The sequence below is a fragment of the Artemia sp. Qi Xiang Cuo genome, chromosome 15 (assembly GCF_049724085.1).
Source record: "Artemia sp. Qi Xiang Cuo chromosome 15, ASM4972408v1, whole genome shotgun sequence".
Lineage (NCBI taxonomy): Eukaryota > Metazoa > Arthropoda > Branchiopoda > Anostraca > Artemiidae > Artemia > Artemia sp. Qi Xiang Cuo.
The window spans coordinates 50600373-50627007 of record NC_142808.1 but is presented as its reverse complement, the minus strand read 5'-3'; positions in this window follow the sequence as shown (position 1 = coordinate 50627007).

Sequence of the window (26635 nt, the reverse complement as noted above, 5' to 3'; positions counted from 1 at the left end):
TTGTATAGAAAGAAAATTTTGCTTAAAAGTGAAACATGAAATTAAAGTGTTTTATGCCTGAATTATATAGAAGAAATTTTGCTTAAAATTGAAACATGAAAATAGAGGGGAAAAGTGGAGGTATGTACTTCAAAATATTTTCCCGGGACATACTGTAGCCTATAGACACATCTTCGAAAATTTAATTTTCATAAATTAAAATTTTGGAAATCATTGGAATTTGTACTAATAATTTCGGTAATTTGTCTGTTTAGGTCTTGGGAAACTTTTAAAATGACAACATTCTAAATTATCATATTTGATATTGTTAAGTAAAAAGTATCCGAATCGAGTGTTTAATCCGTTCTCCTATCCAAATCTAAATAGATGGGGTCTGAGGATGTTTTGATAACTTTTTTCTTACGTTTACATCATTTGCGTGGGGTAGTCATTCCCTCATAAATAGCTTTAGTTGGTGAACAACTGATATTTCAAGTCTTTCTCTTTTTTGAAAAGGAGTAAGTCTCTAAAATAATTTTTGTCATAACAAAATACTTTAGTAACAAAATTACGGAAAGTACAGAAGGAATTATGAAAAACAGGTTGTCCAGAACGCATTATATTAAATACCTAGGACCAAAAAGATGGAGGGAGGAGGGGTATTGGGGTATTTGAGGGTTGGGGCATGGATGACTAATGGCTGCCATAATTATTGCCTAAAATGTATACAGCTTTATTATTTCGACTATATGTATATTCCTAAAACTACATAATATTTCATATTGCCCACGCTCCCCATTTGGCTCTTGTGTATTATACCGACCACACTTATGCATTTAGAATTCCCACGTTAAATATATTCTCAAAACATCCCATCAAAATAAAAAAGAGCATAATCAAACTGTTCTCTCTCTGAATTTTATTCTCTTACTGTTGAAAATCCTTCCTTATATTAGTTCCCCGTGATGTTATCGTCAGAGGCAATTTTTAGTCCCCATATTTGGACTCCCTTTCGCCTGTAAATACATATTCATGGTCGGAGTATGGGATTATGGTGATGTTCTGGTCACTTTATAAAATGTATCTCTAGTATAGCGAAGGCTTTTACTACTGACGTCTTGTCAAATCCTGCATTATTTTAAATGAATTTGAACAGCTAAAGGAAAGTTACTTAGCTCCTCATCATGGAAGTTCAGTCATATTACTAAGTTGCGATCAATCATCCAACTATTAATAAACTACAGTTGACTATTGGTGTCCACGATGTTTATGTTTGAAAATCTCTCGCAGAAAGCACTGATTTGAATTGAATTTATTTTACACCCATCACAAACACAGAAATAGAAGGAAAAAACAGCAGAAAAAAAGAAAACAAAAGTATACACTTAATGGTACAGACAAAGCAAATGCACATACACATCAGTCAAAGTGACGAGAGTAGAGTAACCAAGGATGGCTGCTACCTTCCAACTTAGCACAATACTTGTCAAGCAACTGATTAATTGCAGAAAATGGATCAGTTACTGCGTATTGCCGGATCAGGTACTAATTACTCGTTCTCAGTGGAACTTGCAGCAGAAACTTCAAATATCTGAAGAAAATTTTACAGATTTTAAATTTATCTTCATTACGCAGAAGTTTCTAAAATGATGTTATATATAATATATGTGGTATCACGGCACCATTATAAATTCTACCCAGTGAAAACCTATTAAGATTTCTCTTCGAAGAAATTGTGGCCCCATTCACAGTTTTAATTTTACGCTCTATATGTGTGATGATTAGCGAACGGATAGATGACAGTGTGTCACCGATGGGCAGTCCCAAGTATACTAGTGACTCCATACGCTTGACACACTGGGATTCTAGTTAAATGTGAGGTAGAACAGATTTATTCCAATTAAACAACATTACTTCTGGCTTTGACACATTAAGACTAAGGCCAATATCACCATACTGAGATGACATGATATTAAAATTACTTCCTAGGGATGTTATTTTCCCAGAAAAATTCAAGATATCGTCCGCAAATCCAACTATGGTCACATCTATTCCTCTTAGAATACAGTTTGTAGTGACTTTGGACTGCACCTCGGAAACACTATTAATAAACAGCTCTGGCGAAGAAGTCGCAACATATTTTATACATTTTTTTACAGGGAATTTCCTAGTGGGTTCTGCATTAGGAATGCATAAACACATATTTAGTTGGCGATACAGATCATAAAGAGGTCGAACAATAGCTGTGTTGACACCATTATTCCATAATTCTAGCATTATCTGCACATGTATGCCCGAGTCAAATGCGCAGCATATATCGTATTCCCAAATAGCCAGCAATTCATTAGAAACGTGTGCATCTAACAAAACATTTGCTACAAAATATAATGCGTGAGTGCATCCCATTCCTGACTGGAAACCAAACTGGTGGGAAGGGGCCTTGCAACACTTCCTAATGTCGCCTATTATTAACAATTCGAAAATCTTAATCAATCTATAAGAAGACGGTTCTGTTGTGGGTTTTCCTTGTTTCAGTACAGGCGTTATGGTTCCTGAGCAAAATAAATATGGTACGACACCTTGCGTCATAATAATCTGGTAACTCTTCAGTAAGAAGGGGACTTAGTTGCTAATAAAACATTTGGTTTTTCGACTCATCTGGGGCTGCAAATTCCGCACTAAAATAATCAACCCATTCTTTCTCACCAACCGCACTAAAAATTGGATTATTATACTCAGCAGGCTTTGCACACAGATTCCAAATCAGATTAGGATTATCCATGATTTTCGACACAGTTTCAAGTTTTAAAGCTTTACGATGTTTACGCAGTTCTTTTGCAAATTTCCACTTAGTAAAAATAAGAATTTGATTGACTTCACCACTTTTAGGCCTGTCATTCTCATGCCAAATCTGCAGCCAAAACTTGGCTGAGCCTTTGCATTCACCATATCAGAGTTTCGGGCCCATCCTTTTTACTCGAGATGTACGGCGCAATTCAACACTTGGAACAGCTGAGTTTTCAGCTATTTTTAAAGTGTGGCATATTTCAGCAAAGTATAGGTTCAATTGCAGTCTTATTTCACTATCAGGTGAGTCAGCATTCCACCAGAGCAGATGAAATGGGACCTTAATTTTTCCGAGGACTTCGTCGCACTTTTGTCGGAATAAAGGGCGGAGACCTTTTTACAGTCACTCACGAGCTTCGGTTTACGTTTCGACGGGTATGCATTCACAGTACATGGGATAGTGACAGACAGGGGCAGATGGTCTGAGTACATTCTGTCAAGTCCTACCTGTATTGTAGGTAGCTCAACATTATAACTAATAGTCAGACTTACTCCCACCATTTACCCGTGCCGCAGCCATTTAAACATTTACCATCTCAATTACTTGGATTATCTGTCTTGGCTATTCTCTTTCTACAATTAGCTATGTCTTGATGAAACTTACTGCAAAATAATTGATAAATTTCATTCAAAATCAACGGACTCGGTTAAGCCCTTCGGCCTCGACCTCGTTCGGCCCAAAGTCACTAATGGTAAGCCGTCCCTTAGTAATTTCTTTATTCAGTCTCCTAGTCTCTTGCAAGTGATAGCAAACTTTTGCTCCAAAATGATAGTATTGTAATTAGTAGGAAAGTAAACATTAGCTACAATAAAATCCCAACACCTAATAAAGTTTAAGTCTTCACTTTGCTGGAGACAGGCAGGGGGAGGGGACCAGAATTGGAGATTATAGCAAGCCTTCCTAAAGGACGTCCGTGGGTGCTGTATTTACGTGCTGGCTGTATAATATAATGATGATCTGGAGAAAATTTTAGCAAGTTGACACTGGCTTCAGTGAGAAAATGTTCTTGGAGGTGAATAAGGTCATATTTCGTCGATAGATCACTAAGAAATGGCAATTTTTCCGGCACTTTACCATTCATATTCCAACAGTACACCTTGCAACTCATCATAATACAAGAGGATGGCTGTGCTTGATTAAATGGGCATGAGGCGTGGTGGCAATTGTGCTTTTTTGAGCTACAATTTAAACACATTTGGGGCTTTTTACACGGGCTAACTCTTGAAGACATCTGAACAGTGCCGCCACAGTGTGAGCACTTTTCTTGTTGCTTGCAGTTGGTAGCGATATAACCAACACTGTGACATTTAAGGCAGCGCTGGGGCAGGAAACAGAACTCCTCAACCCTGAATAGCTCAAGGTAGATCTTAAGGGGATTGGCAATAGCATTGTTTAGATCAGCACGACTCGGGTAGTATAATTTGAAGGCTTTAGTGTCACTGAACTGAACAGCTTTTCCACACCTAGCTACCCAGATTTTTGACAGCCATTGCTTGCCAAATGAGCTGCTGAAGCAGTGTTGCGTCGGAACTTAAATACATGTACTTAAGTAGGCTTATAGTTCCAGGTACTTAAATACATACTTAAAGACAATTTTTTAAGCACACTTTAAGTACGTACTTAAATACATTTTTCGTGTATTTATTGGTGCTTAAGTACCAAGTACATTTTTGTCTTGAACTTCTCTAAAGTCATTTAGAAATTAGAACAAATTCATGAGTAACTCACTACCGTCTTTCACAAGCATCTGAAGGTAAGTGTATGGTGAAGAAAACAAATAGTTTTAGTCTTCGGAATTATAGGACACATCAGGCTTCTAAAAATAGGCTTGTGTTTGGCAACTATTATCTAATTACCGTGATCTTCCAACAGCTTTAACTGTCCAGTAATTATGCACAACTGCATTTAAACTTCAGAAGCAAATATGCTGATAGTAAGACAGAATTCTGAAAGAGGTGAACTGTAGCGTGGCTTTGGAGCTCAATCACACCAGGGACAAAGCAAATAGTTACTTATATTAGTTTGAGTATTTTCAGCTAATTGCCATCTTCAAGAAGAGAATAACCGGCAGTTCGCTTCCGGTTATGTTGCCAAACACACTTTGGGTTAGGATTCATGTCGATATGCAGAGTATTCTCTTTCTTCTCTCAGGCTGGCGTTAATATTTTTGTGGGGGAGGGAAGCAGTTGTCCCCTCTCCCTTCCTCTACAATGTATATCTTTAAGTTTACCTTCTCTAAAATAATTGTTTAAAAGAAATATATAAGGAATAGTACACTTTTTAATAATATGTTTCTACAGTTTCCGCCACTTCGAAGCATAAAAATTCCGTTTTCGAACCGTTCACTCGACCTTTAACAGAAAACTCACCTCTTTAAACCATTTACCTTAAATATAATATAGTCGTCACGTTTTGATTTTATCACACACTTTTGCAGCCATCTCCCAAAGGAAAAGGGGTAGTGACACCTTTGATACAACTGCAAGTACTTCAGACAAGAGTGTAATTTATATTGTAACCAAGCCCCTTCCCCCTTCCCGGAACCCTTGATCTGCCACTCTATCTATTTTGTAAATATTAGAGAAAATAAACTTTTAGGTTGAAAATTTGCATAATTTTCCGCCGTGAGGTAGCCAAAGTTTTGAAACTTTGCCCCCCCCCCAGGATTCTTCTGTATTCATGCCACTGCTCTTAGGCCTTAGGATTCAAAGATTATCTTTACCCTTAGGCCTCAGGCACCAAATTCAAAATGATGGTTACCAGGCACCAAAATCACGAAAATAAAAAACCGTGTCAAATCTTTCAATAACTTGATGAAAATAGGTATATGAGCAAGAGGCGTTAGATGGGCTACCACCCTCATATATTTAATTGTTTGAGCAGACCGTATGGTATTCAATCATGCTTGGTCCATTTTTTTTTCATTACCAGCTTAAATCCTCTTTTCTTCATATTCTTTAAATCCCAACATATACCTATGCTATTTCAATGTATCTGTCACGTGTTCCGTTTTTTGTCTTTTATTTTTTTATTTTTTTTGTAGCGTGTCCACCCTCGTTCGCATCAGGCATTTGTCAAATACAGGGAGGAAGCAGAAAAACAGTCCTCTGAAAGTAAAAGACTCCTAATGGATGATGAAGGAAATAAAGAAAGCATGGAAGAGGGGCACTGCAAGATCCGTGTTCTCTTCCAAGCACAAGTAGCTCTGAAAAGCCGCCAAATTATGAAAGAGCAAGAACCCAATGTAGATATTTTTTTGAATTAATTAAAAAAAAAATTCCACAAAATAAGTTTTTCAAAGAAAAGTAAAGACCTCCATTAAACAAAAATGAGCAAAAATAAAATGAAATAATCTACCAAGCATGATACTACCACAAATCAGCATCAATAAATAAATGAAACCCAAAACGAACAGAAATTACAATAAATAACCGAGTCAAACTCAAAACGAGCAGAAATTAACATAAGTTAGGCTCAAAACCCCTATGCTTTCCAAAGGCCAGAACAAAATTTGCACTTTCGTAAAAACTTCAAAAATGGCTTTTTCGGTTGGAAATTGAAAGGGCTAGTGCCCTTTTTAATAGTCAAAAGTGATTGGAGGGCAAATAGCCCCCCCCCACGCCCATCAATCCCTCAAACATATCCAATCAAAATTTTGAGATAACTATTTTGTTCAGCGTAGTTGATTTCCAGATAGAAAATAATTTTTTGAGGAGGCCACTCCCCTACAACCCTCAGTGCAAGGATTATAACTTATGCACTGGGGGTATATAAGGTTTTTATTGAAATCTTTGTCGTAAAAACTTGAAAATTGGGGGTTTTTACTTTTATAACTTTAATAAATCAAATAATATTAACATTTTGATTACTAAATATCAGTATAGGTATATTAAACTGACAATGCACATTCATTTGTATTTTTTCAGTAAAGCCCAAATTCTGTTCTGGCCTTGGGAAGGCACAGAGGTTTTGCGCACAACTTATGTTAATTTCTGCTCGTTTTGAGTTTGACTCGGTTATTTATTATAATTTCTGTTCGTTTTGGGTTTCATTTATTTATCGACGCTGATTTGTGGTAGTTTCACGCTTGGTAGAATATTTGATTTTATTTTTGTTCATTTTTTGTTTAATGGAGTTATTTACTTTTCTTTGAAAAACTTATTTTGTGGAAAAGGTTTTTTTAATTAATTTCTGTTCGTTTTATGTTGACATAGTATTTTCAGAGAAAAAGAAAATAATACTTTAAATCGTTTCGTTTTTTAAGACTTTATTGTTTGGTCTGTTATTTGTATGGTTGAGATAAATTTTCAGATATTTTTTACGACAAAGACCATTTTAAAAATCTGGACACAAATAGTACTGTTTAACTTAGTTTTATACCTCTTCTAACTGACCTGAAATGGAAAACTTGAAACCATTCGCAGAAAAAACTGTTTACTTTCTTTGATAGCTTGGATACACTTACGCTATTTTGATTTGGTTAAATTTTAAGAGCTGAAGTAGCCCCAAAAATTTGAACATAATACTCTCAGTCTTTCTTAAGATACTGCTGAGATGTCTCATTGGGTATTAGCATTATCATAGTGCATTTTGATTTAATCTTAAGGCAATATTTAGTGTTTAAACATAATGGGCAAATGGAAGGATGGGCGTGGGAGGGTGGGCATGGGAGGACGGGAATGGAGGGGGGATTATTTGCCCTCTAATCACTTTTGACAATTAAAAGGGCATCAGTCCTTTCTATTTTCTATTGAATGAGCCCTTTTCGAAGTTCCCACGACAACTCCTTCGATACGAAGTGCCCTGGTCTAAACAACAACAACAACAACAAAATAATACATTATACCCATATTGATCTTTGCCAAAAAATTTCAAGCCTTCCAATCACTTTCGACTATTAAAAAGGGCACTAGGCCTTTCGATTTCCAATCGAATGAGCCCTTTTGGAAACGACAACGCTTTCTATAAACACCTTATATGCCAATGAGGGCATAAATTACAATCCTTACCCTAAGGTCTGTTTGGGTGGTTGTCATCCTCTAAGACCAAATTTCCAGAACTTTCAACTACGTTAAACAAAATGGCCATCTCAAAATTTTGATTGGATGTGTTTGGGGAAATGGTGGGCGTCCAAGGGGCGGTAGTCACTCTCCAATCCCTTTCAACTATTAAAAATGGCCCTAGCCCTTTCAATTTCCAATCAAATGAGCCCTTATGAAGTTTCTACGACAAAATTTTCAATAAAAACCTTATATGCCCGAAGGGCATAACTTACATATCTTGCCCTGAGTGCTGGGGGGGGGGTGTCATTCTCAAAGACCTAATGGCCAGAACTTTCTACTGCGTTGAACAAAATGGCTATCTGACAATTTTGATCGGACGTATTTGGAAGAATGCTGGGCGTGAGAGGGGGGTTAGTTACCCTCCAATCATTTTCGATTATTATGAAGGGCACTAGCCCTCTCAATTTCGAATTGAATGAGCCCCTTTTCAAGTTTTACGACAACTCTTTCTATAAAAACCTTATATGCCCCCAGGGCAGAACTTACAACCTTTTCCCTTGGGGCTCTGGGGTTTGTCATCCTTAAATACATAATTTCTAGAACTTTCAACTACGTTGAACGAAATGGCTATCTCTAAACTTTGATTGAATGCTTTTGGGTAAATGGTGGGCGTAAGAGGGGAGTTAATTACTCTCCACTCACTCTCTGCTATTAAAAAGGGCAATTTCAGTTTCCAATCAAATGAGGCCTTTTTGAAATTTCTATAACAACTTTCTATATAAACTTTATATGCCACCATGGCATAACTTACAACCCTTGTACTGAGGGCTCTGAGAGGGTTATCATCCTAAAAGACCTAATTTCCAGAACTTTCAGCTACGTTGAACAAAATGGATATCTCAAAATTTTGATTGGATGTGTTTGAGAAAATGGTGGGCGTGAGAGGGGCGTTAGTCCCCATCCAATCGCTTTCAAATATTAAAAAGGCATTAGCCCTTTCAATTTCCAATTGAATTAGCCCTTTTGAAGTTTCTACGAATATGCTTTCAATAAAAACTTCATATATCCCCAGGGCATAACTTACCACCCTTGCCCTGAGGGCTGTGGGGGGAGTGTTGTCATTCTTAAAGACCTAATTTCCAAAACTTTCAACTACGTTGAATAAAATGGCTATCTAAAAATTTTCATTGGATGTTGTGGAAAAGGTGGGCGTGAGAGGAGGGTTAGTTGCCCTCAAATCACTTTCCACTATTAAAAAGGGTACTAGTCCTTTGAATGTCAAAACGAATGAGCCCTTTTTCAAATTTCTACGACAAAGATTTCAATAAAAACCTTATATGCCTCCAGGGCATAAGTTATAATCCTTGCACTGAGGGTTGTAGGGGAGTGTTCTCCTCAAAAACCTGCACAGTCCCGTATGCAACCCTAATGACACGAGAATCACTATATTCGTGTGTTGAATCGAAGTAAATACCAATAAAAGATCCTTGAATGAACTATTTCGTGAAAGTGACTATCTTTGCATCACTGCTGACATTTGGAGAACAAATCACAAAAGCTTCATAGGTGTTACAGTCTATTGGCTTGACTCTGATTATGTAAGGAAGTTGGCTGCAATTGCGTGCAGGACACGCAAAAACCTGGGCGTGAGAGGGGGTTATTTGCCCTTCAATCACTTTTGACTATTTAAAGGGCACTAGCCCTTTGAATTTCCAATCAAATGAGCCTTTTTTGAAGTTTCTACGACAACACCTTCTATAAAAAACCTTATATGCCCCCAGGGCATAACTTAAAACCCTTGCCCCGACGGATGTAGGGGAGTGTCCTCCTCAAAAACATATTTTCTGTCTGGAAATTATTTAGCTGAACAAAATGGCTACCTCAAAATTTTGATTGGATGTGTTTGGGGGAATGATGGGCGTGGAGGGGGCTAGTTGCCCTCCAATCACTTTCGACTATTTAAAGGGCACTAGCCCTTTGAATTTCCAATCGAATGGGTCTTTTCTGAAGTTTCTACGACAACGCCTTCTATAAAAACCTTTTATGCCCCCAGGGCATAACTTAAGACCGTTGCCCCAAGGGTTGTGGGAGAGTGTCCTCCTCAAAAAGATATTTTCAATCTGGAAATCAACTACGTTGAACAAAATGGCTATCTCAAAAATTGTATTGGATGTATTTGGGGGAAAGATGGGCGTGGGGGGGGCTAGTTGCCCTCCAATCACTTTCGACTATTAAAAAGGGCACTAGCCACTCCAATTTCCAATCGAATGAGCCCTTTTTGAAGTTTCTACGACATATCCTTCGATACGAAGTGCCCGGGTATGGAGAAGAAAAAAGAAAAAAAATAATACATTGTGCCCACATCGTTCTTTACTTAGGCAGCGCTATCGCACTACCTATGAAAGATAATGGTGAAACTAAGTAAAAGCCAAGTTGATGATTTGATAGTCAACTATGTAGTTGAGTCTACTTGCTCTTTAAGCACAGTTGACAAACCTGCCTTCAGAAAATTGGTTCAAGGATTGGCCCCGTATGCAACCCTAATGACACGAGAATCACTATATTCGTGTGTTGAATCGAAGTAAATACCAATAAAAGATCCTTGAATGAACTATTTCGTGAAAGTGACTATCTTTGCATCACTGCTGACATTTGGAGAACAAATCACAAAAGCTTCATAGGTGTTACAGTCTATTGGCTTGACTCTGATTATGTAAGGAAGTTGGCTGCAATTGCGTGCAGACGTTTAATTGAAACCCATATTTTTTTTGCTTCTGCTTCCCATCTAAACTCAATCAATGAAGACTTTGGCTTATGCCAGACAAAAACATTCAAACCACTCACGGATAATTGCAGCAATTTTGTTAAAGCTTTCAGGGAGTATGCTGCTCCGTCAGTAACAGAAAAAGAGAATGAACTGCCAGTTTTTAGTATTTCCGTGGATTTTGATGGGTTTGACTGTGATGAAGACGCTGTTGCCATAGAATATGTTGGTCATATTCTCAACAACAGCATAAATAATATCGACCGTGAAAATTTTTAGCTCCCAGAGCATTTGAGATGCTGCAGTCATACACTGAATCTGGTTGCACAAAATTATAGTGAGTGAGCATGTGTTAATGTTTAATTTCAAAAACTTTATCAACCCGCCATGTCCAAATACCAAAGCATATGGAATGCGACATATCATAGCACAAAAGCTGCCGACAAGTTTTTTGAAATTACTGGAAGGCGCACAGTCGTATCAGATGCTACACGCTGGAACTCTCTCCACGATGCAGTAAAGCGTGTTGTACACATATGTGATGCGGAAAAGTTATCCAGTGCCTATGATGAACTGAACTTCCAAAGTTGAATCTGCTGGAGAGGGACTTGCTTAAGGAGTATGTGCTTATTACAGATCCATTGTGCCAAGCCTGAGATTTTTTGCAAAGCGGAAAAAATTACTATCTTGGTGCTGTTTTGCCAGTACTTTATGGTTTGGAGGCTAAACTAAAAGGACGTCAGAATATCTGTATTCTCAAGCATGCTTCGCCATTAGTTGAGGCCATTGTAGGTGGTTTATATGAACGCTTCCTGCATGTTTTCCCAATGGAATTGGAAGAGAAGGCTTTCAGTGAACTAGTCATAGCTACTTCTCTCGCCGAAGTTTCAAATTACAATGGTTGACTCCGGCCTTGCAAGGGCAAAAAAACAACCGAATAATAGACATAGTGAACTTCGAAATAAAAAAGTGGCTATGCTTGTTTCCAGTGATGAGCTGACTGAAGGTGCTGACAAGTCTTGTACAAATGAGACCAGTGATTTAGTTTCATTTATGGAAGATGATAATACTGTCAGTGATCAAACAGTGAATATAGACTCTAGTTAAAAAGCTGAATTCTTAAAATTTCTTCAAGAAAAGAGGAGGACCCTCGATTCTTTGAAAGACTATGCAAAAGTTGGAAAACTGCTTAAGAAATTTAATAACCCTCACCTATCATCTTTACCTGTTGAACGCCTATTTTCTGCTGCAGGAGATGTATTGGCTGCAAAAAGAAACCGCTTAGAAGATATAAAGTTTGAAAAGCTTTTGCTACTAAAAGTAAACAAAGATGTCATGACCCCTCATTAAAATAAGGACTTTTTTCCAGACATCTTTTTTCGAAGAAAAGGGATATTAAACTAAACTATTGATAATAGGGTTATGGCAACTGTTCAGACGAAGTTTTTCATTGTTTAAGTCCAGTCTTCATTGACAGATTCTGGCACCAGATTCAGAAATCCGGACCAATGAAGACCAGTCGTCTCTTGACGGATCTGTCAATCTGTCAAAAAATAGCCGGTCTTCATTGGTCTAGATTATGGAATATGGCACCAGAATCTGTCAATGAAGACTAAACTTTAGTTTTTTTTTAACCAAATATAATGCATTGTTCACATTGGTGCGATAAATATTGTTACCTCACTACATCCGATTATGATAAAACAGCCACGTAAAGCTAATATTTTGTCATTTTGACTTCTATATCTTTCTTGACGCGTTGACACCATCAATTAAGCATTCCGATTGGTGATGCATGCCAGAAAACAGAACCGAGCTTCACTTTCCTTATTCCTCTCATCACACTAATGTGAACAATGCTTAATGCGGCGTTCAGACGGTCGACATAAGGAAAAAAAATCTGAAAAAAGCTTATTACGTCACCCATCATGTTCACTGGGATGCCAAATGGACACTTTTAGTGGCTTTTGGATACTTTTTCACTCTGAGGGACACCGGGACACTATTGTGTCAAAAAAAGGAGCTTTTTGAAAAAAGGGACACTTTTTGGACATTTTTCCAAATCAAAACCAAATGTCTTTACTTTCTTTTTTTACAAATACGACTTCCAAATCAAAACCAAATGTCTTTACTTTCTTTTTTTTACAAATACGACTGCTTTTAATTTGTACTTTACTTTTAAGCTTTGGTAACGGCTTGGGGATTTTTCTTAGATTTTCTTGCACCCTGCGCGAACACCACTTATCAACCGAATAGGAATAGAACCTAAAGTCTTAACCAATGTGGTATGCTAGAACTATCCAATACATCTTTTTCTTCTATCGTACGGTTGACGTTTGTCATCAAGTCGGTCAACTTATAGGACCAACCTACTGCTGGTGGTAAAGTCACCAAGGTCGCTGAGAAGGCTGGAAAGAAGAAGTGAATGGCCATTCCCTGCTGGCACTTTCCGCGTAAATCCCTGTGGCGTGTAGCCGTGTGCATGTGGCTATTATTACACTGCTGTCATAGAAAGACACTGCTGTCATCATCAATTTTATTTATAGCCGCTAGCAAATGTTTCTGTTTTATATCCTATACTTTCAGCTGTGATTTTTTGTTAAACGCTGGTCGCCAGTTTCTATCGAGTGTAACTCAAGCGAATTTATTGCAATCGGCCTTATCTTCTCACTTTTTTAGTTCTCGAAAACGTCATTTCTGCTCAGGGCTACTTCTAAATGTTCAGAAAACGGCAAGGTAGAGGAGTTGTAAAACGATTCTAACCACTTGACCAACCATTTCACTGAGTGGTTAAGGAGATCAACGTATTTTTTTTAACTTTAAAACCACTAGAGGTCAAAATAGACATTTCGTTGCTACAGCCGTTCGGACCTCGTCGCACCGAAATATCCTTAATAGCTAACGAAGATCAACGACTTGCATCTTTTTCGTATAACTTATGAAAATGCCGAAGTGAAAATGAATCTCTATGATTGGTTCTTTACTTTCCGACTAAGATAGGAAGCGGCAACGATAATTGATATAAAATTTTGCTCTGTTGACATTCTCATGACGATTTTTTTATGCTTTCTCTTCAAATTGAAATAGCACTAAACTTAATTTATTGGTAGCGTTAATATCAAAGCTGGAAATACCTGCAGAACTCATGCAGGTAACAGACCGTGAGGTAGCAGAACAAAGAAGAATGAATTTCACAGGTTTTTTGGCACTTTTTCATAGGTTTTGAAAATTCATAGTGGCAGCCTTGTATATTGGCTTAATTTCTAGAGGGACACTATAAGTGTCCATTTTTGGCTTATTTGGACACTTTTATCCCTAAAAGTTTTGGCAACCCTGCATGTTCACCCGATGAAGCCGCTATGAAAGCCTATACCGGTATAATTTTTAGACAGTTTATATTATTATAACGAATGAGAAACCATTTTTTTGTGTTTTTGTTTGCTAAAAAAGTTCTAATATGGTTGAAGCTCAGTTTTTGTGGGTGGTACTCAGGGCCGTATCCAGGATTCTCGTTCGGAAGGGTTTTAACCAAAGAAGTTTTATTTGGGGAGGAGGTTTACAAAAAATACCCTCTCATGAACTTTTTCTAACAGCCTAGAGTAAGATTAGACCATTTTTTAGACGAATTTGCAAGTCGGACAAGCATTTTTTCGGGCGGAAGGGGGTTCAAACCTCGTAACCCTCACCCCCGGATACGGCCCTGGTTTTACTAGAATGAAGTTCCTTTTCACTTCTCCACTGGAAAAATGAAACAACTAATGTCAGTTTCTCTCCTGACAACCTAACCATGTTCTTTACGGTGCAAATGAAATCCGTCAAGCCAAGTACTTTCATATTTAAGTACTAAGTATTTGAGTACAATTTACTTTGAGTGCTTAGTACTGATGCTTAATTACAATTTTGGTTGAGTACTTGGTGCTTATACTTAAATAATTTGCTGGAGTATTTGAACCAACACTGTGCTGAAATCGGCCCTGAAAAAAATTACATTTGTCCAGTCCCTTACATAAGCAGTACCAAGTAGACAAGCTCTACATAGAATTTTAAGTTACTTCTTTGTATGCTGTGCTATGCCAAACTCAACTTAGTAGCAACAAAATGGAGTTTCTTGATGAGTCATATTTTGACTCATCAATATATTTTTTAAATAAACTAGCAAACTTTTTATTTGGATGTCTTTGACGCTTAATCAGAGCTTTAATATTTATCTCTATTCCTAATTTTTGAATAATTTTCTGAATAGTTTCTACGATTTTTTTTTATAGATTCTTACTTTAACCTAGTGTGAAAGGTTGTGCTTGCCGTACAGTAACTTAACCACTTAGCACACAAAGTTACATATGTAGTGTGAGAGTCACTAGACGATTCAAAAACGAGACAATTTGAAATAAGAAATTTTATCAACAACAGAAGTTTTGCCAAGAGCGTACATTGGTTAGGAAAATACTATGTTTTATCATCTAAACTATTAAAAACTTGTACTATGAGTTTTGCCCTTCACTTAAAGGATATTTTGTTCAATAGGAAATATTTACAAGAAAATTTTATTTATTCTGTAACAGTGAAGTCAATTAAATACTACCGAACAGCGACAAGGTTCATTACAACAAGATATCAGAGTTGTCATCTTGTCAATAAAATTTCAAAAAAGCCTTAAGTTAGCACTACTTTTTACTTTTATTTATAAAAGTAGCACTGTAAGTAAGCAAGTGAATAAGTATAACGACATTAGACCCTCAAAGCCCAAACCAGCAGCGCTGATGTCCGTTTTGTGGCCCTTCAGCCGAAAAGTAGAATGGGGGCGGGGGCCAGCCATCCTGAGTTTTTGAACACCCTTCGTGCTTATATTTCCTAAATAACCATTTATATCTAGGTTGACCCCGGCTGAGCTTACAGAGTAACACCACTAACCCCCGTCCCAAAACCAAATAGCTGGCCACGCCAGGAATCAAACTTCAAAAATGGCTCATTCGATTGAAAATTGAGAGGCTAGTGCCCTTTTAAATGGATAAAAGTAATAGGAAGGCAAACAGCCTCCCCTCCCCCCCCCGCCTATCCTTTCCCAACACATATCCAATCAAAATTTTGAGACAGAGATTTTGATCAACGTAGTTGAAAAGTCCAGATATTATGTCTTTGAGGATGACAACCCCATACCTCTCAGGGAAAAGGTTGTAAGTTATTCCCTGTCTGCATTTCAGGTTTTTGCATATATGGTTAGATAACTCTGGGAATTATCTAATGATTTTAATCTTTACTTCTAATATCTAACCGAACCTCCAATAATTCTCCAAATTCTTTTATTTGTTATGGAAACATCTATTAAATACAGATGACGTCCTTTTCTTTAAGTTTTTGGATTTATGTGCTAATATTAAAAACAGTTTGTGGTATCGAACTGTAAGAATGAAGCTACAAGGCTTAATAGTAATTAAAACTAAAGAAACGAAATTTTGATATCAATTGATATATCATCGGCTTAAAATGTCGATTCCAAATATAGAAGATTCATTAGGCTTAGTTTTACTTATAAAAGGCTAAGCAACTGTGAAAATTTGTCTGATTTTTGAAAGAGAGAGCAAACACCTGCTAAAAGTCAAAGAATTCTAATTAAATTAAAACCATTAGATTTGGCGCATCAGAGAGCCCTACTGTAGAAGTTTCAAACCCCAATGTGAAAAGGTGTTGCATTTTGTATTATCTGCTAGAAGAAAAATCAAGGATGTGTGTTAATTTTTTTTCTCCAGGGGTGATCGTATCGAACCAACGGTCCTAGAACATTGGAAGATGGCTCGTTTGAACGGAAATTAGAATTTCTGGTATCCCTTTTATTTGATCAAAAAGATCGGACGGCTACTAGCCCCCCTCCCATTTCTGTTTTTCCCAAAAAATTGTTTGATCAAAAGTTTGAGATAGCCATTTTGTTTAGCACAGTTGAAAGGTTCTAAAACTAAACTTTTAGATTTATACATGACTCACGCAGCCCCTGAGGGTAGGTGTGAGGCTGAAAGTATGCAATGGATAATAAAGATAATCTACGATCTTCGAAAACCAGTTTCATAGCCACAAAGACAAATAACGGGTGACAGAATTATTTAGACTCGTATAACTTGGGCTATATATTTGCACATTAGGGGATTGGGGGTAAGGCTAGGTTACTTTACCACCACCACCCCCCTATCCCCCAAACGCGCAAAATATAGCCCAAATTATATTATTATATAAACTAAAGTATTATATTTTCATCTTATATTGGCACATTTCAGTAGGATTTACATAACTTTACTTCTTGGGTGTGTTCCGTATAATTCACAAGTACTTTTTTTTATATTAAAGAAGTAGTAAGACCGAAGCTTATCAAAATTTGCGGAGGGTGGGACACATTTTTTCCCTGAAAATAAAAAAGGGCATTTTCAAAATTGTCGCTGGTGTCCCAGTAATTATACTAGCTTAACTAAAGTAAAAAGAAAACTGGTTTCTATTTTTTGGAGAAAAAAATGGGGTTTTGCATTGAAAAGGAAAAAAAAGAAAAAGAAAAGACAAAGATTTCCACTTGATCACCGATAACCAATTTTCAGTAATTGGGGTACAGGCCAAGGGTACCAATTCAAGAAAATACAGGGACGAGCAAGAACTTTGTTCGATTCTGTGCGTGAAAATGCAAAAAGAAATTTTTCAAAGTTTCAAGGGTAATTTTTGCTTGAGAAAAAACAAAACATCAATCTATAGGTATTTTTCCATATATAGGAGGTGGGTAATTTTACCTCTTTTCTGTACTTACGCCTGTATAGAACATAGTCAAGAAACAAAACAATTAATAATAACAATTATAAAGAGTATTATAATTCTAGTGATTTCTAGTCAATAGTCTAGTGATTTATGTGTTGATTTAGTGATTTCGTTTTTCAAGAATTTAGTGATTTTTTTTACCGGAAGGTAACCCTGCTCATTTTAAAGAAGGTTGATATTTGTGGTGAAGGCGGCCTTTAATTGAAGTTTAAAAAGCTAAAGAGAGACTGGTTTGTATCATTTTCATTTCGTGATTTACCTATTCGATCAATATAATTTTATAGGTTTAAAAATAGCTTTCTTCAAACCTCTACAATGGCTAGGCTTATTGTAGGGTAAAGTTCTACCAAATCATATTATTGAGTTAGGACTAAAGCGAATACACCATTCGATGCCTTTTTTTATGCTGATTACGAATATAATAATCATTTCTATCAGAAATGAATTTTAGCCCCCCCCCTATATCTCCCCATTCAGGGGTGGGTTGGGTGAGGTTAGGGATATATAGGGGGGGGGGGCTGAAATTCATTTCTGATATAAATGCTTATTATATTTGTAATCAGCATAAAAAAAGGGGTAAAATTCTACTTTAGTTACTTTTGGCTATCTTGGAAAGGAGTTAAGGTTCGATCAGACGCGTAGGATTTTCCTATAAGGTTGAAAGGAAATCCTCTTAGGTTGAAAGGAATTCCGTTCAGACGTCGTTTAGACAGATTTTTTAAGTTTTATAGCAAGAAATTTGAAATATTACAAAATGTCTTTGAAATCTAACCTTGAAGATTTAGCTGTAGTAGCTGCTCTGTTAGGTGCAACTGTTTTTACTAGTATCTGCAACAGAAGATCCAGAAAAAGAAGAAGATGGTGGGTTTGTCCAGTACATGCTGTCAGTGCTTAATAATTTACACAGATGACTACTACAACTTTGAATTGAATTTATCAAGTATTTTGGGCAATAGGTTGCATCAAGACTGGGCTGGGTAATTGTAGACAGAGAAAAGCCAAGACAGATAGTCCAAATAATTGAGAGGCAAATGTTTAAATGGCTGGGGCACGGGTAAATGGCGGGAGTATGAATGACTCTCTTATTGGACACATACTTGTCAGGTTAGTTTTTGGAAAGGCATGCCTGCCTAGAGCCTTGAGCCTAGAAGACCCTGTTGAGGGTATAACATGTTCGGCACGCTAGGTTGACGTGACATATCTCAAAGTTTGAGATATGTCTCAAAGTTAGAGATTTGTCATGAAGTTGGCCGTATGTAAAAAAATTTACTGAAGCGTTAGCTAAGGTGTAGGTACATGCTTGGAACACCTTTATAAGCACTAATTCGATGCCTTTTTTATGCTGATTACAAATATAATAATTATTTCTAACAGAAATGAATTTCAGCCCCCCCCCCTATAAAGTCCCATTAAGGGGTGGGTTGGGTTAGGGTAGGTATATATAAGGGGGGGGCTGAAATTCATTTACAATAGAAATGCTTATTATATTTATAATCAGCATAAAAAAAGGGGTAAAATTCTACTTTAGTTACTTTTGGCTATCTTGGAAAGGAGTTAAGGGTCGATCAGACGCGTAGGATTTTCCTATAAGGTTGAAAGGAAATCCTCATAGGTTGAAAGGAATTCCGTTCAGACGTCGTTTTGACAGATTTTTAAAGTCTTATAGCAAGAAATTTGAAATATTACAAAATGTCTTTGAATTCTGACCTTGAAGATTTAGCTGTAGTAGCTGCTCTATTAGGTGCAACTGTTTCTACTAGTATCTGCAGCAGAAGAGCCAGAAAAAGAAGAAGATGGTGGGTTCGTCCAGTACATGCTGTGAGTGCTTAATAATTTACACAGATGACTACTACAACTTTGAATTGAATTTATCAAGTATTTTGGGCAATAGGTTGCATCAAGACTGGGCTGGGTAATTGTAGATAGATAAAAGCCAAGACAGATAGTCCAAGTAATTTAGAGGCAAATGTTTAAATGACTGGGGCAAGGGTAAATGGCAGGAGTATGAATGACTCTCTTATTGGACACATACTTGTCAGGTTAGTTTTTGGAAAGGCATGCCTGCCTAGAGCCTTGAGCCTAGAAGACCCTGTTGAGGGTATAACATGTTCGGCACGCTAGGTTGACGTGACATATCTCAAAGTTTGAGATATGTCTCAAAGTTAGAGATTTGTCATGAAGTTGGCCGTATGTAAAAAAATTTACTGAAGCGTTAGCTAAGGTGTAGGTACATGCTTGGAACACCTTTATAAGCACTAATATGCAATCCTATGATGTTCTTGGGTGTCTGAGAGGCCCCCTGCCTAGAGCCTTAGGGATGCTGATCTAAAATTCAAAAATGAGGCAAAGAAAGCAAACCAACCTTTGATTTTAAGAAGGTTGACCAAATATTTAAATTGACAGAAGACCATGCGTTTGCTTTAAAGAACAGGCGAATCAATTGTTTAAATACATTTTTATCTTTCAAATATTACCTCTTCAGTGCCTAAGCTTAGCCAAACACTCTGAAATAAATTATGGTTTTTCATACATATTCTAAATTTTTGGATCATATGCCCGAGATTCTGGGCAAGTGAGGTGGGCACCTTCAAAAATTTGTCCCAACTTCCACTCTCGCCTTAGAACTTATTCACGGATACCTAAAATCGTCAACGGTTAGACTGTAGTGCCCTAGCGGTAACCATGCCTTGCTCTACACACATACCAACAACATATTTTTATTTTTGTTTTCCATTTTCACATGGGGTCCCAATCTAGCTCATGTCGATCGCTTAGGATTCAGGCCTTGACAAATAAAGCCCAGATAGTCGGTCGACTGGCTGCCAGTGGAGATAGGCTGGTCGACTAAGACCCCAATTCTGAGCTAGGTGATTTCTACCATTCAGGCTGGAGGACTAAGACCCCACCTCTGAGCTAGTGGATTTCAACCATTCTGGCTGGTGGACTGAGACCCCAATACCAGGTTATACCAGGTTCGGCACGGGAATTTCTTCTGACATGTCCGAAAATTTCCAACATGTCAGAAACACTTTCTGACATTTAGTTTTTGGAAAGGCATGCCTGCCTATAGAGTCTTAGGCATGCTGATCAAGAATTTAAAAAAGAGGCAAACAAGGCACACCCGCCTCTAGCCTTAAGAAGGTTGACCAAGAATTTAAAATTGACATAGGACCATAAATTTGCTTGAAATAATAGGCAAAACAATCGTTAAAAGCCATTTTTATCTTTCAAATAGTACCTATTCGTTGCCTAAGCTTAGCCATAGATGAGGTCTACTCAACTTTTTTTTCGTCTAGGAAGTTCCAGCTTTTCCTACTATCATTAATGCAGATTCGGTACTTATAGCATGCTTTACTAGTTGTGAACTAGTATATTTGGTCAATATCTACCAAATCATATTAATTAGTTAGGAATAAAGTGAATACCCTAGCCTACACCATTTGATGCCTTTTTTATGCTTATTCTTAAAGATTAAGAATTTCTATCAGAATTGAATTACAGCCCCCCCCCCTATATCGGCTTTACCTAAACCTCACTGGGCCTATATAGGGAGACGGGGGGGGGCCGAAAGTAATTTGTTATAGAGATTATTATTAGGCTATATTAATAATAAGCATAAAAAAAGGCAACGAATGGTGTATTCACTTTAGTCCTAACTCAATATTATGATTTGGTAGAAATTGACTGTCTATTTGCACTGCTAGGTAAAATTCTAGATGATGCGCTTTTTGCTAGGCCTAGCCTGCCTATTTCAGAAAGTAGCCCTGTGGCTAGGCTAGAGCAACAAAAAAGAACCTACAGTAATGAATTGAAAGCCTAAAACATGTCCTGGGAAAGTATTTACAAGCTCTTTCCACATAGTTTCGTTTCAGAGTTCAGTGAGGTAACATCAAAATTGAATTGGATATTATTCCTGTCTGGATTTATTTTGGTGAGGTCATAATTTATTCCAAATTAGTTGATGACCTGAGTTAAGAGGATTAACTTTAAGAGGATTATAAAATGGAATCTACTGTGTATTTAGTTTCACCTATATTTCGATATTTATTAACTCAGTATTTTTTCCTGAATCAATATTGAGACTTTTTAATTTGTGGTGAGTGCGATAGCCATGAAAAGCTCCGACGAAATGCCTGAACTTGTATATTCTCCTGTTCTGAATTTTATTCAAAGCAATTTGCTAAGCGGAATTGAGGAGGATATTATTAAAAGACATGGTATGGAGTTTTTTGACGTGAATACAGTCAAAGAAGCTAAAAGTTTACTGTGGCAAATAAGTGCACCTGAATTTGATTGCCCAGTACGTAAGGGGAACAATGCACTTTCTAATCATTTTAGTGACATTATTTCTCTGTTAAGATCTCTTGACAGTAGTGACACTTTTGCACCCACGTTTGTGATAAAGCGACCTACAGAGGTGCCATGTCTCCCTGCAAATGCTTATACTTCCTTACTCTCTAAGTTTAATGAGCTACAACAAGTGGTTGTTGAAATGTCAGGGAAATTTTGACAATTATCAGTTGAATTTTCCTCAACTTCCGAAACCTACCCCAGCAATTGACACTAATACGACAGTTATTGTTTCTAAAGTGCCTTCAGATCTGTCTGATCCGATTAAACGCAAATCTGTTCTCGATCAAATAGCTGGGCATGAATTAGTTTGTAGTGTGAAACCTGTTAAAGACAGATGGTATATCAATATTGATAAATCTGCAACTGAAGATTTTTGTACATCCGTTCAGAACTTTATTACCGGAGCAACAGTTAAAGTACGATCCAAGCGCTTTTTTGGGATTCTCAGAGGTTTCCCAGTTGATGTTGACCTTTCAGTTATTAAAAGACTGCAAGGTATAATAAGTGCAAATCGACTTGGCCAGACTATGTCAGTCAAGCTGGAATTTGAAGACTCCTTCACTCAGTCTGCTTATTTCAAAGAAGGAATTAAAGTGGGATATGAATTTTTTCGAATTCACGTATTTAAAGAAATACCTAAATGCTGCTTGAAATGCCGATCATACGATCACTTTCAAAGTGCTTGCACCAGCAATGTCCCGAAATGTGCCAGATGTGCTGGGCCACATATTTCTACTAAGGATAGTCCTTGTAGTGCTGCTCCCAAGTGTGCTAACTGTGGTAAAAATCATACTTCTTATAGCTTGTCCTGCCCTATATCTAAGGAACTAATGTCGCGCTCCCACTTTTTGCATTGACTTTGGAGTTTTCAATAATATCGTTTAATATTAATGGTACAAAGGATAAGGATTTCGTTATTGATGAGTTCTACTATGATTTTGATTTGGTTTGTATACAGAAGCATCTTCTTACAGACTCTAGCATTAACGTTTTGCGTCGGAGCCTTCATCATGATGTGTTTTTTACAACTTCCAGAGCGACAAGAAGCCGACCATCTGGCGGACTAGCTCGTGTTTTTAAGCACAATCTTAATTTGGTTTCGCTGGTGATATTTTTCTCAGATGAGTTTTTTTTCGCTGTTTGTATGGGCACTGTAGTTTTCATCAATTCTTATCTGCCTTATGATGACCGTTCCTCTAGATCGATGGCTAGATTTGCTAAAGCCTGTAACACGTTGAAGTTTCTAGTGGGAAAAATTCTTTCTTTTTCTCTTGATTATATGATCATTGGTGACCTCAATGCGGATATAAATAACTCATCAGTGAGATGTGATTTGTTGTTGGATTGCCTTCCATCTTATCATATTATTCCCAAAACTCATCCGTATTCTTATATTCACCATTCAGGCAGTAAGAGCAATATTGATCACATTATTTGCTCACCTAGTATTATTACATCAATAGTGTTTGTACATGCTGAAGAACAAGACTTAGACCATCTCCCTATCTCACTTACTTACGCTGAATTTAAACCCTGCTAGTCTCTGCAAAGTACCCCAGTCTTCAAAATGGTTTGAAAAAAGTAATTGGAAGAAAGCTGATGTTCCTCTTTATACGTTTACACTAACAAGGCTGCTGTCTGCTATACGAGGTCCCTATCATCTGTTTCAGAGCTCTATACACTTGAATTGCAAAAAGGACCTGGAGTGCTATTATAATCAAATAATGAAATGTCTAAAAGAGGCAAAGGTAGTTGCAGTGCTACTGCAACGTGTTAGACGTAGTACACAAATGCCTATTTATTCTTTAGATCCTAGTATAAAAACTTTTAAAAATAAAGCTAAGTTTTGGTTAAATGTTATGAATGAATTTGATAGACTATCTTGTGGTATTGTTTCTGACCTTAAGCGTAAGACCCGCAGGGAATATAAAAAATATCTTAAGTCTATGCGTTATCGTGGTATGGATTTTCCAGTGTCAAAGAGAGAATGGCGAAAAGTTATTAATTCTGAGTCGATTAGAATTGATGTACCAAATAGTGATTGTCTTCCTGCATCTGCTTGGCATGACCATTACTCGTCTATTTTTTCTAATGTTAATTACCGTGTGCATTCTTTGTATTCTCATTCTCTTTCTGCTATTTTTAGTACCCCTCTATCTCAGCGTCTCTGTGTTCCCATTTCTCTTTCATCCGTAATTGAAGCAATTAAGAAACCTAAATCAGATAATGTTGATAATGATGGTATATCTAGATTTCACCTTTTATTAGATTGCTCCCCCCTTACTAACCATATACACCTACTTCTCCAGATGTGTATTTGTACTTCTAGTGTACCGGAGAGTTTTTTGTGTGGTACTGTCTCTTCAATTTTAAAGAAGGGGAATTCTCCTTTAATTTGCTCTTCTTACCGACCTATTACTGTCTCTTGCACTTTTAGTAAAGTTCTTGAGCATGTTTTAATACCTTTTGTAACTAATAATATGCTTGAGAGAGATAACCAGTTTGGATTTAAGCCCGGAGTAGGTTGTCAACACGCACATCGTGTATTATCTTCTTTGCTCCTTGAAAATTCTTCTAAGGGAAGGAGTATATATCTTTGTACTTTAGATCTATCTAAAGCTTTTGATAGCGTATGTCATAGTCAGCTTTTTTCTGCTCTTCGTGGTTACAGCGTCAATCTATCGGTTATTTTGCTTCTTCGGTACTGGTACTCTAATTCTTTTCTTCCGCTGAAATCTGTGCCTGCATCTAATATTAAATTGAAAAGAGGTTTAAGGCAAGGTGGAGTTTTATCTCCGACCCTTTTTAATTTTTGTATTTCAGGTGTTCTGGCAAAGATTTCGGATACCTATCTCTCCGGTTATTCTGATGTTTCCTACCTGGCTTACGCTGATGATCTGCTTCTTATAAGCCGTACTAAAACTGGTTTATCTAACATGGTTTCTCGTGTTGCTACTTCTTTTTTAGACATAGGCCTTTCTCTTAATGTAGATAAATGTAAATTTCTTTCTTTTAATAACATTTCTAGTACTTCCCTTCGCTGTAGTGGCTTTACTATCCCTCTCGTATATTCTCTTCGATGGCTCGGTATTTCAATTACTAATAGTCTTCCGAGCTTGCGCCAGCGCAAAGTCTAAGATATTAATATGAAAATTAAATTAGGATATACTAAGATTATTGCCAATAGAGGTAAATATAATAAACTCGCGTTAGCCAAGCTTTACTCAACTTCTTGTGACCATTCAATTCTTTTTGCATCTGGAATTTTTCTCCTTCTGAAGAATACTGAGTTAAAAGGAATCCGGATTAATTATTTTAGATTTTGTAAATTTTTTTTGTTTCTTCCACCTTGGACCAAAAACCAGGTAATTATTAATAAATTTCTTGTCCCTAATATTACTGAAAAACTGGAAGCACTACACAGAAAACTTTCAAATACTGCTTGTATCCGTTTTTCTCCGCACCATCACCTTATCAGGTTTTTTCAGTCGTAAGTTATTTTTTTTTTCTTTTATTTGTTTAGTTGTTTTTCTCTGTTTGGTCATTCTCCAATTTAGATTTGTAAAGAGTGAGTAAAAATCCAATAATTATAATATTAATGCCTGCTTATTAGATTCTGCATTTTTTCATTTTTTTTTTTTTTTTTTTTTTTTTTTTTTTTTCTCTCTTTTCCTCTTTTCCCCCACCTTTCACGTTATAATTTTTTTTTCTTTTTTTTTGCTCTCGTTTCTTTTAATTTATTATGTGTTACGCTGTAATTTGGTAATTTTTGATTTATATATAGTCTTGTGTCGCATTTTTTGTGTTTTTCCTCGTGATACTCCACGTATTGTACCTCTGTATAGTGTGGGTTAAAAATAAATAATAATAATAATAATAATATTCCCTTTTAGAAAATTGTATAGCCTAGACTAGGTAAAGAAGACAGTTCTAGACTATTGACATAGCCTAACCTAACCTTCTTATCCCTGGGAAAATCAGAATAATCTCTTTCCTTAATTCTTTTTTTAGTTAAATGTTTTTTAACTATGTTTTGAAAACAATTTTAAGGAGTTATTCCTAATTCAAATAGACAAGTAAGCAGCATCGAACCTACAAATGTTTTACAAATTTGATATTGCTTATAATATCCCAATTTTTTAAAAACCTTGTAAATGAAGAATTAGCAACAAAGTTATACTTTTGACCATCTTGCAAAGGGGTTAGGTTCATAAACAGAAACTTTAAGGGATGGGTCTAAAGGCTAAAGTGTATCCTTGGAAGGTATGTTGATATACCTACCTCCACTCCTTCTCCCTGTAGAGGGTCATGAGCCTTAAAAAATTGTGTTCAAAAAGTGAAACCTTGCGAAATAGATATTCTGCTTCAAGGAAGTACAACAAAATTGTTTTCAGCTTCACAACTTTTCTCAGTTCCAATTTATAAGGTTTTAAAGATATGCAAATACATTTCCTAAATTTTGAAAAGAGAATGTTGATGTGGCTTAAAATTCAACTCAAATAATAAGAAATGCATGTTCAGAACTAAAGCCAGAGAAAAAGAAACTGATAACTGAAAATTAAGTTAAAATATTGTTTGGTCAAAATTTCAATAAATGTAGTCATGTTCACCTGTCATTGTAGACAAATTTCAGAACCCTCTTGAGAGAGAAGGAGTGGATATAAGTACTTCAAAACACCTTCCAATGACATACCTTAGCCTTTAAACCCATCCTTGAAAGTTTCATATTCCTAACGTAACCCCTTTCCATGATTTCCAAAAGTACCTAAGCAGAATTTTACTGAATTAGCAAAGGGATTAGGCTCTATACACTTTTTTAAGCCATGTTTGTGATGTAAATCTTTTCTGAAAGTTTCAATGGTAAAATTCTAGATAAAGGGCTTTTGGCTATCTTAGAAT